Source organism: Triturus cristatus, chromosome 8 (assembly GCF_964204655.1).
Source record: "Triturus cristatus chromosome 8, aTriCri1.1, whole genome shotgun sequence".
Lineage (NCBI taxonomy): Eukaryota > Metazoa > Chordata > Amphibia > Caudata > Salamandridae > Triturus > Triturus cristatus.
In genome coordinates, this window is record NC_140591.1 from 1,070,750,597 (window position 1) to 1,070,768,045 (window position 17,449).

General features: G+C 41.8%; 1 long non-coding RNA gene across 6 annotated transcripts in view; it reads right to left on the reverse strand.

The window, feature by feature from the left end:
• The window catches only part of LOC146805388 (uncharacterized), a 272,286-nt gene that overhangs the window by 60,349 nt on the left and 194,488 nt on the right, over positions 1–17,449 (reverse strand). The window lies entirely within an intron of this gene.

Consider the following 17,449-nt stretch of genomic DNA (forward strand, 5'->3'; position numbering starts at 1 on the left):
TTCTTACCTATCATTGTAGCCTGACTGTTGCAGTGTAAAACCTGTAGTATTATCTGTTAATATAACCATTCTTATCTAGTAAAACCCGCCTTTGTAAATATTATTGAGTCACTCCTATGTAATCCGTGTAGCCCACAAGGTAAGATGAATGGTATTCAAAAGTCCCACTTGGAAAAATAAAAAAAACACATTTACATAAAATTCTGCAAACATTAAAATAATATTTTAAAATAAAAACTGTGTTAATTAAAAAATGAAATAAAGACAATTAAAGCTATAAACTCTATTTGACCAACACTATGAAAGCTGTTGGAGCCTAAGAATATTAACTATATATACTATTCCTTCTCTAGTTTACGCAACGGTAAGGGAACGTTATGGACTTCGGAGGGGTAAAATGTACCATTACCACTCCAGTCTGTGTAGCACTAGGGAAAACATTGGATTTTGGAGGGATACAATGAATTATTCCCATTCCAAAAAGTGCAACTGCAGGGGAAGTGTTGGACTTAGGAGGGGTACAATTCTCTGTTACCACTCCAGTCTGTGCAAGAGTAGGGAAAGTGTTGGATTTTGGAGGGGTGAAATTTACTTTTCCCACTACAGTCAATGAAGCAGTATTTATTTAATTTATTTATTTTGAAAGTTTTATATAGCGCGAACTTGACCCAGGTGAGTATCAGAGCGCTTTACAATTTGGGTGGGAATTACAGGAGCATACATAATACAGCAAAATAGTCATGCAACATAGTTACGGTATGTGGGATACAGGCCATGGTGAAGAAAATTTGATAATCTTCGCTACAAAATTAGCATGACGGGATACTGGGATTCAAATGTGTCCAGCAATCTTATTTTCAATCAGGCGGTAATCAATGAGTAGTGGGCCAGAGCTAATTAAGGCAGTAACTTAGCCATTAGGACTTTTTTTTCACATCCTTTTTTAAGGTAGTCGTGGAAAAAATTTGTCAGACTTCCGGAGGAAGAGAGTTCCAGATCTTTGCTTTGGGGCAGCGCCTAAGAAGGCTCTGAGACTCGTTCTCATTTTGTGAAAAATATGTGGCTTTAAGAGCCATGAGCCTCACTTCTTGACTGTCTGCAACCTCCAGACACTTCTAGTTTTTGAGCTAGATATGTGGGAGTCTTCAGATGTAGGGCCTTTTGAGTCATGCAGGCTATCTTTAGCTGTAGTCTTCCCTCATATGGCAGTGAGTTTAGGGATTTGAGAGCTGGGGAGATGTACTTGTTTCTTTTTGATCCAGTGAGCAGTCTAGCTGCTGTATTAATGGATGCTTTTAGAGGGGCCAAGCTATATTTGGGAAGTCAACGGGGCGTGGGACTACCATAGTCTAGCCTAGGCTGCACCAGAGCTTGCACTGTCATCTTGAACTCCTCTTGTGGAAAGAAAGGTTTTGGATTCCTTAGAGTGTTCATCTTGTGTTTTAGCCCCCTTGCTTACATTGCTAATATGATTCTGCATGCTCAGGTGCGCATCCAGTGTGATTCTGAAGGATTTCGCAGAGTGGATAATGCGGGGAGTGCAGTTTAGGGCTGTAAGATGTTTCAGCCGGTCGTCAATCTTTGGGGTCTGATTAGGCAGAGCGATGAGAAGAAATTTCGTTTTTGAGGTGTTCAGCATGAGGTGGTTGTCAGTTAGCCAGTTTTGAGGGTCAAGTTGAGTGAGACGAAATCTTCAGAAGAGGAGATTTTCAGATAGAGTTGAGTGTCATCCGCATACATGTGGAAGAGGATGTTTGTAGCATCCATATGTATTCCCTAGGGTTCTAGAAATAAATTGAAGAGTATCAGCGATAGTGCCGACCCCTGTGGAACCGCCATCGAGACTGAGGAGGGCTGGGATAAGGATTGCTTTACCTTGACTTTTTGTGATCTATTATGGAGGAAGGACATAAACCATCGCAATACCAGCCCTGAGATGCCCATCATCTGTTCAAGACTGGATAAGAGATCGTCGTGGTTAACAGTGTCGAAGGCTGAAGAGAGTTCAAGGAGAATCAGGAGGCATGATTCATTGTGGTCTAGCATAATCAAAATGTCATCCAAAATGTGAGTGAGAGCAGATTCCGTGCTGTGGCCTCTCCATAATCCGGATTGATGTTCGTCCACAAGTTGGAAATACTCCATGTGTTCACAAAGTTGCATTTGCATGCATTTTTCCAGCAGTTTAGTTAGCATGGGGATGGAGGGGATGGGCCGGAAGTTGTTGAGATCATATCTGTCTGCATTAGGTGTTTTTAGAATGGGGGAGATCTGCACTACTTTTAAGCAGTCGGGGATCGTGCCTTGTGATAGCATGGCTTTGATAATCTCAGTCCAAACGGGGAGCATGGTATCCTTGATGTCTTTGAAAATGGGAGGCGGTAGCGGGTCGATGAAGTGATAAGACGCGTTGATCAACTGCAGTATGTTGTAAATTTAAATTTCTCATTCGCTTAGGGGGGAAAGGAGGACCAAGAGGCGTCATTCTTAGTTCCAGAATTGGAGGGGCTGAGCCTCTCCCTGCTGATGGGAAAATAGCCCTCTTTGCTTCCAGGTCGATATTGATGCTCTTTATTTCCTCAGTGAAGAAGATCGCCAATTCGTTTGAAGATGGAAGGCCGTCGGCAAGGTCAGAGCTGTTGGGTTTCTTGCTCGATTGTTGTTTAACAATTTCAAATAGTTTCTTGGGGTGGTTTTTGGCTTGATTGAGTTGTGTTCAGAAGAAGTCAGCCTTTGCAGTCATGATTTTTTTTGTTATATGTCTTCCTGACCGATCTAAGGTGAATTAGATGATCAGTGGAGGGTACTGATCTCCAGGTTCTTTCAGCTGACCTTAGGTTGCGACATTCAGAGTTTAGGTTGTCATTGAACCAAGGTGTGGAGATTTTGATGGAGGCCCTTTTTGTTGTAGAGGGGCTATGCCAGCAAAGGTGGTGTTATAGAAGTCGGTGAGGACATGCACATCCAACATGTCCGGTTCAGGAGTCAGGGCCTTTCTACAGCGGGATGTTAGATCCATAGAGTTAATATTCCTAAGGTTCCTTTTCCATTGTTTTGTTTTCTTGGGTTGGACCCTCTTCGGTGATACCTTCTTGTTAATTAAGAAGAAGACGCAGTAATGGTCAGACCAGTCACAAGGGATAATGGCATTCATTGAGATGGTTTTTCCTTTGGAGATAATGAGGTACAGTGTTTCACCCTTGTTATGGGTTGGTGTTTTGCAATATTGTGTCAGCTCGTGCTTCAATATGAAGGTTTTTAGACAGTTTACAGCTTGGTCATTTGGGTTAGACCAGTGAAGGTTGAGGTCTCCCATGAATATTTGGGAAACTAGGGTGTCATCATTGGAGGAGATTATTTCCACTAATTGTTCAATGAAGCAAATATTGTCTTCCGGGGGTGGTAGAATGTGTGTAATTTGCATATTGGGCGGTGGTTGCTGGAGATGTTGATGCATAAGTACTCACTGGAGGTCAGCTCGGAGGAATCAGAGTGAGAGACCGAGAGTGTATTTAAATGTATACAGGCTAAACCTCCACCCTGTTTTATGGATCTGTCTAATCGAATTATGTCATGGCTAGGTGGGACTAAAAGGTCAAGGATAGGGGTGGACGAACCTTTTAACCAGGTTTCCTTGAGGATGATGATATCAAGCTTGTTGTTAAGGATGAGGTCAAAGATGTCGGCTGCATGCTTACTCGCAGATCTGCAATTGAGTAGTACATATTTCAATTGGAGAGGTGTGTGAGTGGTTGGACTCGTTTGAGGTTGTCGTTGTTTATAACTCTGAGTTTGTGGGAGGGTTCCCTGTTCGGGTTGGCCTGGATGGTTTTTATTAGGCTCATAGGGGTCTTGCCTGGGATCAGAGGTGTCTTGTCGGTGGTTAGTGGGAGGGCATAAGAGAGGAGGAGAGCATCGATATCATTGTTTAATAGCTTGAACTTTTTTCTTCTGGGGTAGGAGGGGGGATTAGGGAGGGGAATAGTTTTCAGGGTATGGTGAGAGGGATGCATGTCTAAGACAGGGACAGCGCTTGAGCGGCTCAAGGGTGGGTTCCCTAGTGCGCTTAGCTATCTGAGCAGAGGGAGATGATTGATAGAGAGGGCTTTCAGATAAGAAATTCTGAATGTTGGCTAGAGGATAGTGGTTGCGTGGAGGGTTCCACCGGAGAAGTGTTATCTCTCAGGGAAACTGGTGGGGCAGAGGCGGTCATTGAGAGGTCAGGGAGAGCCAATGATTCAATGATGGGTTGTGTAGTACCGGTTCGTGTGGTGAGAGGAAAGGGGGATGGGGTGGTGGGGTGAGATAGAAGTAAGGGAAAGGGGGTGGGTGAGGGGTGGTGGGATGGAGTGGGTTGGGTACAATCCATGTAGGGCAAGATCCCAGACTTCAATAGCAATGATGGTATGTTTGGTGGTATCGTGCATGGGGTAGAGAAAGGACGGTGGTGATGGTATGCCCCACCACTGGGCTTGAGGTGTGGTCGCAAAGAGATCAGAGAAGTATATGTCGATGTGGTCTAGGGGAGCGTGAGTAGTCTACTGAGACTAAATTAGGGTATTGAAAGGATCTGATATCACCTAGGGAAAGAGGAGGGTTAAGAGGGGTTGAGGACTTCCCAATAGCGGTAGAGGGTATGAGAGTGAGATTGTGTGCTGTGGTATGGATTAGGCTGGGAAGATTGTCCTTAGCTATCGCAGCTTTTTTGAGAGTAGGGAAGATAGTATCCTTCCTAGCTACGTTTTCATTGGAGGATTGGACTAGGATCATACCGTTATTGTAGAGGGTGATGGTGGCATTCGTATTGAAGAAGAGTGAGATAGAGGTTGAGAGTTTGATGCCATGCAGGGTTTTCCTGGATCCCGGTATATGAAGCATGAAGGAGAAGACTGACCTCCAACGAGCTCGTGCTCTGCTGATGAGGTCATTGGATAGTGTACCCTTGTTGACACAAACATAAACCTCTGGGATTAATATTTCGGGTCAGGTTTTGAGAAACCGGTGTTTAATTTTTTAATCACGTTTTTGGAGAGGTTAGGTGGGTAAATATTCCTGAAGGAGTTGGGTCCTGCAGGGCCAAGGCTTATCTCCATTACTAGAGAGGTCAGGTGAAACCTTGTAGGGTGGGAGCAAAAGTAAGGGATCCTAATGTTTTCTTTTATTTGAAATGGAAAAAAAGCGATTGGCAATAACCCTAGTAGATCTATTGGGGATGGGCCTAGTTTCAGCCTAGACTGTTGATGGTATGCAAGGGGACAATGCGAGACAACCGATTCGGTAAGAGCATAGGGTGTACAACCTTATATTAATGACATTTGTTAGAATGGGCCAGAAGAGAGGACCTACAAGTGTACCTCTTAGAAGTGTTAGAATGCCCTTGGCATCCAGACGGATCTCCTTTATCATATGGACGATCCTTGGGATGAGTGAATCCGGGGATAATAACTACAAGTTTTTTCCCATAGCAGCAAAGGAATGTATAGTGAATAGCACTACCTTCCTTTTGATGCCTGTGCAAGCTGAGCACATTCATCTTTTTGTTTCTATGATCAGCTGTGCTGATCTTCCTGGTCCTGCTTCCCTTTGAGCTGGTGAACGAAGGTTATCTTGAAGAGTTATTCAAAAGTGTAAAAGAAGGAGGCAAAATGGACTCGTCTTCCAGCTGTCACGATCATCCTGACAGGAGCCAGAAACCAACCGCCTCTGATCCAGGCAACCCAAAGTCATCCCCAAGCAAAAACTGCGGTTCCTGACGTCGAGAGAGTCGGGCTTTGGGTCTGCCCCTCTGCAAGGCTACTACTTAGTTGAGTCATAATCTCTCCACTGAAGACAGTCTGGCAGGGGCTGGAAACCTCAATCGCACCACCTCAAATGGAAGCCGATGTGGGCCCAAAGACCCAGGAGGACTGTTCTCGCATACGGATCCAGGCCCATAAAAGAACGTAGGTGGATGGGTATCAGTGCGGCAGCAGCCATAATCAATAGGCCATCTGATGAGGAGAGGGAACAACCCAGTGAAAGAACCCCCAACAAAGACCCATCAATTTCCCTGTGGCTTAGCTCGCGGGGAGATCAGATACGGGACACCAGCCCGCAGCACCTCCCACCCCAGGGGGAGCTGGAACTTCCGTAGCAGTCAGGCAGTCTGGTGCTGGCTCCACCGAGAACACTGCATCCACCGATTGATATGAGGCTACACCCGTGGGAGCCGGTCCCTCCGTAGCTGTCAGGCAGTCTGATGCAGGCTCCGCCGAGATCACTGAATCCGCCGATTGATATGGGGCTATGCTCGCGGGTAGATCAGGTGCGGAATACCAAAACCTCAGTACCTCCAACCCGAGGCAGATCTGGAAATCTCTGTCGCCGCCAAGCAGACTGGCACGGACTCCTCTGTGGTCGCAGCACCCCAGGACAATCACGGTGGACTGATGCTCCCAAGAAACGGCAGTGCTCCGCGTCCTGGGCAGATTCCCGTAAAGCGTAAGCCCAGAAGCGACTGAGTCTCTGTGCAAAGGCAGGCTGGTCCAGTGGTCCGTCCGGCGACGAGAAGGAGCAGCTCCATGATGAGGCGAGAAGACACCCACCAAGACCCGCAGAACAGCAAGGCTCAAGCTGGTGAGTACTTAGTAAAAGTAAATAAATGCTTTGTAGTATATTCCCAACATTTTGGGTGTGGATGGCTGGGTGACACCATAAGGTGATCCCGGAACCCAGAACTTGTTCTCACTGCTCCCGCTCAGCGGCCATCTTACTTATGACAGCAAGAAGTGTGGGACTTTGGTAGGGTACGATTTATTGATTCCACTTTAGTCCCATCAACAGTAGGGAAATTCTTGGATTTCAGAGCGTAAATATGTACTATTCCCACTCCAAACATCATAACAGTAGGGAAAGTGATGGACTTTGGAGGGGTCAAATTCACTAGTTCCACTCCAGTCTGTGAAACACCAGGGAAAGCATTGGATTTCGGAGGATTGAGATTTACAATTCCCACTGTAAACAGTGGAACAGTAGGGACCGTGTTAATTTGCAAGTTTGCTATTCCTACTGCAGTCTAAACAAAAAGTAGGGAACGTACTTCACTTCAAACACATTACATATATAAGTAACACCATGAATGTAGAAAAAATCCTAAAATCTTAGTATAATTTTTTAATTAACATAAATTATACATATATTCTAATAATAAATCAATAATCAATTTACACAATAATTATTCAAAAGCAAAACGAATGATCAATTTTTTAAAAAGTATTGTCCAATTGTTAATGAATTACCAGTGCATCTTACGGCCATACAAACCTAGCAGCCCACACCCTAGAGATAACTTAAAAAATAAGTATTCCACAATTTACATATTTAATATCAATTAAATAATGAATTAACAATTTATATTTAATTGTTAATAAATTAATGCTTAATTATCGTCCCAACCTAGACCCCTACAAACCTAGCTGCCTAAAACTAAATTATAATTAAAATAAATACGTTTTCCATGGTGTAAATATTTAAAATTCAATTAAATAATTATTTGCAAATAATAATTAATAATTATTAAATGTATTAATTTTCCAGCCTATACTACTAAAAACCTAGCATCCTGCTGCTAAAATATCAGTAAAATAAATCAGTATGCTATAGTTTACATAATTATAAACTAACGAAATAACTAATGAAAAAGTATTAATAAAATAATAATTAATTCATTATTACTTAATGAAGTTACCACCCTAGACCCCTTCAAATCTAACAGCCCACAACTAAAATATATGTAAAATAAATAGCTATTCAATAAACTGCATAATTCAGTCAATCAAGATTTATAAAGAGCGGCTAATCACCTCACAGGGTATCCAGACACTTGCAGGTCCCGGAGGCGGGTTCGAAGATCCAGGCCTTGAGGGCCATTTGGAATTCTAGAAGGGAGGTGATGGTCTGGAGATGCATGGGGAGGCTGTTCAAGGTATTTGCTGTGATTTGGGAAAAGAAACATTCTCCTCTTCTGCTTCAGTAGATGAGGGTAGAATGGGCAAGTGAAACGGAAGCAGAGCATAGTCTTCTCGGTGGTTGGTGGAAGTTCAGGTGGTGGTTAATGTATGCAGGTCCTTGGTTGTGTAGAGCCTTGTGTGCATGGGTCAGCAGCTTCAATTGGCATATTTTTTGTACTGGGAGCCAGTAGAGTTGCCTGAGGTGGGGTGTGATGTGGGTTTGTCGGGGAAGACCAAGGATGAGTCTGGCTGCGGTGTTCTGTAGATCTGAAGTCTCTGTAGGAGGGGTGCGGTGATTCCTACATAAAGGGCATTGCCGTGGTCCAGTCGGCTGGTGATGAGAGCCTGTGTCACAGTGAGTCTCATATGAAGGTGTATCCACTTGATTGTCTTATGTAGCATGTGCAACCTGAGGAAGCAGGCTGAGGAGATAGCGCTGATCTGTAATTTCATGGTGAGCTTGTTCTCAATGATGATTACGATGTATCTGGCTTGCTCGGAGGGAGTGGGTGTGGGTCCTAGGTCTGATGGCTACCAGGAGTCATTCCATGTGTTTGCTAGTGTTGCCAAAGATCAGTAGGTCCGTCTTGTCAGTGTTCAGCTGCATGCAGTTGTTTTTCATCCAGTCTGCAACGTTTCTCATGCATCTATGGAAGTTGGTTCTGGTGCTGGTGGAGTCATCGTGAGTGAAAGGATGAATATGGGTTTCGTCTGTGTAGGAAATTATGTTGAGACTGTGGGATCTGACAATGTTGGCCAGTGGGGTCATATATGCATTGAAGAGCATGGGGTTGAGGATGAGCCCTGGGGGACACCACAGGTGATGTCTTTAGTTCAGAGTTGAAAGGTGTGTGGTGGATCCTCTAGGTTATTACTGTACTTCCCCTTAAATACCGATATGGTGGAATCTTTTGATCAGCGTGTGGTGGGATACAGTGTCGAAGGCTGCCGAGAGGTCGAGAAGGATCAAAGCTGCTGTTTCTTCTTGGTTGAGGAGGGTGTAGATGTAGTCGGTGACTGAGATCAGGGCAGTTTGGGTGCTGTGATTGCTGCAAAAGATGGATTGGGAGGCACTGAGTAGCTGGTTCTGTTCCAGGTTTGTCATGAGTTGAATGTTAATGATAGAAGTAGTCTGACTTCAGCATGTTTCCAGGCATTGTGAAATGTTGCAGTGATGATATATATGTTGAGTAGGGTGGTGAGTTCCTGGCCAATCATTTGGTTTCTGAGGTTGAAGATGTGATGCAAACATGGGTCTTTGGGAGCTCCCAAGTGGATGGATTTCATGGTGGAGGTGGTGTTCTGGGTGGACAGGATGTTCCAGGTGATCAGTGTGTGGTTCGTGTTGGTTACGGTGGTCGCATATCTGTCGAGGAAGTCTGTAGATGTGGGTTGTAGTTTGAACAGCTCGCAAATAACATATACCCTAAATAAATCAATTGTACATGATTTATTGAATAAATATCAATTATATAATTAAATAGAATGTATATATTAATTCATAAATGTCGTTGACTAATTAACTTTTCACCCTGTCCCACTACAAACACAACAACCCACTATGACACTACAAATTACTATAAAAAATTATATAAACCATTCAAAGGACCATATGTACAAAATAGTTTTGTGGTTGAAAATGGACTGATCAGGCCATTTCTGACAGCAAAAATGCTTTTTCATATGTACAACACCAGATCATGATTTGGTAACTTGTTACTGAATGGAAAGTTGGTTTAGTGATTCAGTATTTTAAACGGGCGTGGTTAACGGATCCATTCCAGATACCAAATTGCAGTGCAATGTATGAATGTTTTGCAACCAAATTGCGTTCATAAAACATTCATTTTTTACTGACTACTAAAAGGTAGTAGTAACCATTCACAATTGGGACCCGGTTGAGAATGTTAGGAAAAGACTTTTTTAAGAGCAGACAGTGGTTCCACGGACCACTACCTACACTTAAAAAACTTCAAAGTTAGTTTTTTCTCTTTTTAAATGTATCCTTTTTGCTTTTAAGGAAAACAGGCTGCATCAGAAAAAAGTTTCCTTTATTAAAATGCATTCACAGACATGGTGGTATGCTGACCCCTGCAGGCCACCCTCCTTGTTATGGCGATCATTCCTAATGGGACTTAAATTGCAACGTAGCTCATTAATATTCATGAGGTAGGTCAATGTGCAACCCATTAGGAATCGCTATTGAAAACTTTTACGTTTTCTTACATTACAAATTGCAATTTAGAATCGCAATTAGAAAATTGCAATACTTAAATTCTGTACAAGTGGCCCTTAATCACTTAAAATACAATCTATGTTTATAAAAAATAAGCTTTATAGAAAATATAGTTACACATAACATTAATATATCAACTAAAAACCATTCTAATAATCAAAAATCTTTATTCTTCACCACTATCTTATTGAAAAAGATATTAACAACATCGATATTATTTAAAACAAAATAACTTACCTCAAAAAACGATATTCAATTGCAACAATATTTGTGCATTACAATATTTGGGTATCACAATATTTATTTTCCAATATATCGATATTTTGTCCAAACGCCAAATAGAGGTCAGATCTTTATTGAATTGTGTTTTTGACTTTTTAACTGTTTTAGTGTGCCTAAATAATTTATACATTTTCCTTAAGTTAAGCCTATTGCTCTGTGTCATAGCTACCAGGGGTTGAGCTCAGATTCAAATTACTGAAGCCTTTGAGTGGAGCTAAAAAATGGGTGACTTTATTGTTAGCGCTCTACTACCATCTACCCCAACTAATAATTGGCTTTCTCACAAGAGGGATTAGAAGTAAAAATGGTAAAGCTGTAAAATATTAATCTAAAGGAGATTCTGATGCTTAAGGGTAAGTACACCCTTTTTGTAGTTCTGTTTTAGGGCCTTATACCAACTTTGGCGATCCCGTAGAACGCTATATCGGCGGTAGTAGTCTGAGCATGGTCAGCTCGGCAGTTAGACTGCTTTATTACGAGTTGGGCAGATCAGCTTTGGGAAGACTGCCCCGCAACACCAAGACCACCAGCAGACCACCGGGTTCACGGTAGTGGGAAAGGTAGCCACCATAGGGTGGTACAGGGGAGTTGCATCGCCATGCGTATTATGAGTTGCCTATTCCACGATTGGACCATGGTGGTCCGACCGCCTGCTTCAAGGTAGCAGCAACAAAGGATTTCTTCTTCCAGGCAGAATCCTGCATGGATATCTTTCTCCAGGTTCCCCCTTCACAGCAGGATCTTCATGCTGAGGATTATGACCCATTGCCAGGACTGCCCACATATGGGATGAGCCTCGATAATGGATATATGGTCATTTTCCACATATATAATGCATATGTGTGCATCCGACAAATCTGCAGTCAAAATGCACACACAGGCATCAATATATTTGGGAAAAGTACTCACCACCACTGCAAGATCCCCGCTTCCACATCTCCGGACCCACTTGTAATGCGGCTGTGGACTGCTGGTGGGGGCAGATGGAAAACTCATAATAAGGCCCCTAGTCTTCTGCATCAGGACACCATAATTGAGGGCATATAGGTCATTAAGGTTTCAAAAATCTCAACTTCTAAGTTATGTATATGTCTTGATTATAGCCACTTTGAAACAATATGGGGAGAACAGTTACATCATCATTGAATAGTAGAACCTCTAGTTTTGTTAATCTTGTATCCTCGCAGCATTGCATACAGGCTAATTACTTTTAATGTTTAATTTATGTTATCTTCTTCCACTATTGAGCTAAGCTATACCGTCTACATAGAGTTTAAGCTTCAGTGTATCCGGTATTATGGACTTAAGTGGGGTGCATCTCTAACAGCTATCCCCTTTTGTTCAATAAACAGCCCCTGGTAATAGTTATATACCTAAACAGATTAGAGTTAATAACAAATGTAGCCAAGGATTGGGAGTTCATGGCTGAGATCATCCTCTTGAGCTTGGATGAGAAATGCATTCTATAACAGAACAAAAACAAATCCCTGCAACCAAGGTCAAACGCTTTTTTTGCATGTAAAAAAATCATTACTGCAGGAATCTGATTTCTGGAAAAACATCAATGGTCTAAATGCCACAATATGTATTTGCATACAGTTACCTTGTCAGAACAAAATCATTGTGGTCATGATCACATTCAGAAAAGTATTCACCATAGTGTTTGCTAAAATGTTGTAAGCTGAATTTATCAATCAAATGAGCAACATGAGCTAGTATCTAAACGAGGTTTCCTGGGTTTTAAAAAGCTATCTAGAACACCCTAATGTAATGAAGAAGATATCTCCCCCATCGGCTCAGATTTGCGTTAAAATGTGGTATGAGAGCCCCACACCTCTTCCAAAAAGACCTTGTGCCATCTTGATGGAAACCCAACCTCGTCTGTGGCTTTGTATGAAGGTGAACTATGTATGACAGATTCAATCTCTTCTTTTGAAAATGAGATGATCAGTTTCATAGTCTTGCCACGTATCAAAAGAAGTTTTTGCATGTGTGTTAAAAATGTTTACATAGCTGTATTAGGTGGCATAGACGTCACAGCAATGGCTTTTTTCATAATGCTTAAGAAACTTCTACCCAGTCTCTGCTTTATCAGTTATCAATGGTCTGCTATTCAGGCCTTTGATAATGTGTATCTCATTATGGGTTTTACTTGCTTTTACTCTCCAAACTAATAGCTTCCCTGCATATTCACTCTCTTCATAAACTTGTTGACCTATTGTTTGGGATTTCAATGTTTTCTGCTCAAATCAGTACCTTTTCAACACGTCCATCACTTCCACCCATCTACGTATGTAATAGAATTGTTCACACTACTTAATGTTAGTTCGGCCAACAGTAGGGTCTTTTAATGAAGGTAAAAAGTTGTTGCTCGTTTACTATTTATAACTTAAGCAGGATAAAATACTACCCTAGCAGAGACAGTGAACACTTCCCAGATTGTTTATAATGCCCCTTAATTTTATTTGATGTCTGATCTTAAAATTTCTTTATGAATTCCTGGTCCAATAGCAAACAGTTATCAAAATGCTGTCTACTGAGCGAAGTATGGATCTCACGAATAGGGAGCTTGAGTATTACTGTGGAGTGGTCAGAAAGACAAGTCTGCATAAACTGTAACTTGCCTATTAAATTTCTCCATACTCAAGAAAAAGTTGAGCCTACCTTCAGATGTGTTATGGCCTGAAAAGCAAGCAAATTGATGTGCCAGCTTCATTTGTGCTTTCCAGGGATGGCATAATCTCATATCTCTTTTGGAACCTTCTAATATTCTAGCTAGCCAGGGTTTTCTTTGCTGTCACAAAGGATTGGAGGAGTTGAGTTTTTTTGACTGTATAAAATTGAAGTCATCCCCGATCATAAAGCTACCAGGCAGAGAAGCAAGGGCGAGCAAAAGACTCTAGACTGGGAGGCCATAATAGGAGTCAAAAGAAAGAACTGTTCTTTAACAATGAAAGCATTTAAAAGCCATCTGCCCTGTGTATCTCTTTCCATTCTTGAGTCTGGAAGCTGCTTGCCAGGAGAACTGTTATGCTTTTCTGCGCTAATGAGGCAGAGGAACAATAAGTTGTACAAAACATCACATAATTTCTATTTAGATTCATACTGTTTCATTAGATGCACTTCCTCTAATAATAGAATAAAGGCTCTATTGTCTCTAAGCCAGACTATGATTGTTAAAATGGCGTGTTACTTACATGATTTGTTGCATCCATTGGTATTAAGACTAATAATATTAGGTTTTGTCATAGTTCTTAATAATAGGTCAGCCCCTTATCAATCAAACTAGTAATCAGTAATAACAATTAAATCTACCTGTCCTGCAGTGGCAGCTGGCAACTCCAAGAGTGGTGCAGACCCCAACCCTTCCTGACACGAGCGGTGGTCGCTCCATTAGAGCGAAGGAGCATCACCCCACTAACTAAAATGCCCCCAGAGATGAAAAATAAAATTGTAATAAAGTTAATTTATTACCATTTTATTTTTCTTAAATGGTAATAAATTAACTTTATTACAATTTTATTTTTAATCTCTGGGGGCATTGGAGCGGCCACCGCTGCTGTCCTGTACCAAATAGCAATAATAGAAAAAAAGAATATAGAGCTTTTGTATCTTAAAAGAATCAATTTTTTCATGTGCAACTTCCCTCTTCTCCCCTTACCCACCCTGCATCCCAGTGCCCACCCGCTGCATTAGTTCTCTCCCAAAGAGATCCATGAGCTTGTCTGTCTTCCTTACAGATGACCATCCTAACCTACCACAGGTGCTTTGTTTTTGCACCTTTGCCCAATGTGGCACTGTCCAAAACACCTTCCTCCCTGCAGCCAACCTTCTACTCCATTGCACTAGTTATCTCGAAGTATTTAGGGATGAGTTTCTTCATGCTTAATGTGCAGCTGCTTCAGAAAATTGAATACAGCAGATAGATCCACAAAAATTGGACTCTGCTTTCAAAGGTACTTTCATTTTGGCTGGTTACAACATCATTGCTTGGGTACCCACAGACAGGAATTGCAGAGCAAACTGCATGAATTCCCTTCAGCATTTTGATGACGCAAAAGACATGAAAGAGAAAATTCTAAATTCATACTCATTTTCCATTCCGACTGATTTCAACTGTATGGCTGTGGACATAATTGTCTCTTTTACCTTGTAAATTTAGTTTGACACAAGATGACTACACATAGAATTCCAGGTGGGTAAGAGTGAATTCTATAAATGCTTTTCACCAAAGGTTTCTTAGTACCATCAAATAGACAACTAAAGTGAATACAAATGTATGTGTATACATATACCCACACATATATATAAAATCTCAAAAATGCATGGTTAGAGGTCCATGATGTAATTACTCATGTTGTAATGGTTAACACGTGGTAGTACATGCATGGTAATGGCGTGCTTGATAAAGGCATGTGTTGTAAAGACATACATCCAGCACCCTCTGTTGTGTGAGTCAGGCCAATGTTCCTTCAGTCTTGAACTTGAAATGACAGTTTTAATCTTGGCTTGAGACGATTTTCCAACCGATGACTCCCCATTCCTCTTTCACCACAATGGGGCAGTAGGCAAGCCCCTCCAGAAGCATTGATACGTCCTTCAGTCAAGGAAACTGAGGTTCATTTTCTATTGTTCTACCCCAAGTATCTTTTACCCCACTCCAAGTGGATTATTCCGATTTGTCACCTTTTGGGACTTAGTCAGTATGCTGTGGCACAACAAGTTCTTAGATCTGACACATGTGGACAAATTGTATTCGCTCTATCAAGATACTTAAATTGAGCCTGGTACCTAAGGGCAAGTTGTCCCACTAGTACCTGGTAGTTGACTAATTCTATTCCATAGAAAAGATTACCTGCTACTAAGTTAAAACAATATACTTTAGTTCCATGATTGGTACTTTCCCACTTCTCTACATAAATCACTTAAGATGGAAGCTTGTTTCCAGCGTAAGGGGAACTCCCCCTTGTCTAGCATCGCATTGAACAGTGGGGTGAGCCCTGCGGCCACGGCCGAAGAGGCCAGTTTGGCCACACTGGCTGGACATGGATCATTAGGGGAACCTGATTTTGTCTGTTGAAGTCTGCTCTCCACCTCCTCCTTCCTAATGGGAGAGAAGTTGAGAAGCCTAGGAAGATTACAGTCTGCCTCAGGGTTGGTATCTGGAGCGGCGGTCTTGACACGAATGTCTAGTGGGCGGAAGATATTTTCTACTTTTTCCTGGAAGAATTTCGCCAGATCTTCACATAGTTTGCGACTAGGGGGTATCTCCACTGGTTTGGTGACAGCCAGGGACGATACTGTGCGAAATAATTCCTTAGCCTCCTTAATACGTTTCGTGTAAAACTCATGTTTTGCCTCTTGAATCGCATATTTATACCTTTTTAACTCTAAGAGGAGAAGTTTTCTGTCCTCCTCTTTGTAATTTTTCCGCCAGATTCTTTCCTGCTTTTTACAGAGCAATTTGTGGTCCCTGATACGTTCAGAGAACCAAGGCGCAGAGGGGCTAGATCGAGTGGAGTGATACGTTTTAGGAGGGGCAAGGTTATAGCATGCTGCCTCCAGCCAGTTCGTGTATGAAGTGGCTGCATCTTCCACCTTAGCCTTAAGGGGCTGCATGGAGGTTTTGAGCAGGCTCTCTAGAGCCTCTCCATCTATATCTTTCCACCTCCTGATAGTTCTGGGCGGGTTCGAGACCTTACTAGGTCTAGAAGGCGGGGCCAGGCTGATATCAAAATGCACTACGGCATGGTCAGACCAGGAGACCGGAAGAATTGCCGTGATTTCAAGGTTTGGAAGATTGGAGAAGATCCCATCTAGAGTGTGTCCTGTATACTATTACTACATAGACAAATACATTATGACTATTTGGAGTCAAAAGGAGAACATCATGTTTGGATTATATCAAACTGAAATGCAATGATTGTTAAAACTGTTAGTGTAGATAAACATCAAATTGTTAAATTTGGTAGTTTTCAAAAGCAGAATGTGTTGCCTTAAGATGGACATATGGGGAGTATGGATGGGGAAGGCACTCTATCAGCTGGTCAGCTCCGGTACACTCTCATTTAAGTGTATACATAATATTTTACTTTACCACAGGTAGGCACAACAGCTACTAATGCTTCCTCTCTTTAGATTTTTTTTATGGAAATGCCTTATGAAATGAAGCATGAGGTATCTCTAGAGTCTAAGCTGTTACCCAGGATCCAAGCAGAACTAAGTGACTTCAAAGGGAGGCAGGCAGGCAGATGATAACATATTAAATAAAATGAATATTCATTGATTACAGTACACAACTATACATGATGTAATTCGTGGCAGTTCCTTTCTCACAGAGTTGCTTCATGTTTTACATATACCAGTTCATAGATGCAATGGCGTTTAGCACCCAGTATACTCCTGCCTCACTTTGCTTGTTTTCGTTCAACCAACCCTTGACTTGGTTGATGATCGCATAGTCCCATTACTAGGACCACAGTACAAAAAGCTAGCCATCGCTTTCTATCCAGCAGAGCTGGGCAAGCATAACCATATAATTTCAGTATTAGCTTGATTCAATTCTGATGTCCTTTGCCAGCGATTTTAGGCTATTGAGATAGTTAAATGCCAACTTTTCACTGTAAGTGAAAACATATTTGTCATATTAAAAAACAGTAGACATGAACATACATTAATAATTCCCAGGCTCTTGCAATTTAAATGGTCCTTTTGATGGCCTAAAGTTCTACCTCTGCTTGACTAATCTGTGCACAGCTTTCAAAAACAATATTCTGCAACTAAAGAATGATTATTGCAAGTTGTTGAAGATTGGTGAAGGGAGACAACATCGATAGGGAATTCCAAAAATGTAGTAGCACAATGGCTTTTTTAATTGATAGAATACAGACATGATTAATACCAAAAACTTCTAAAGTTCCAACATGAACTCAGTGACATTGAG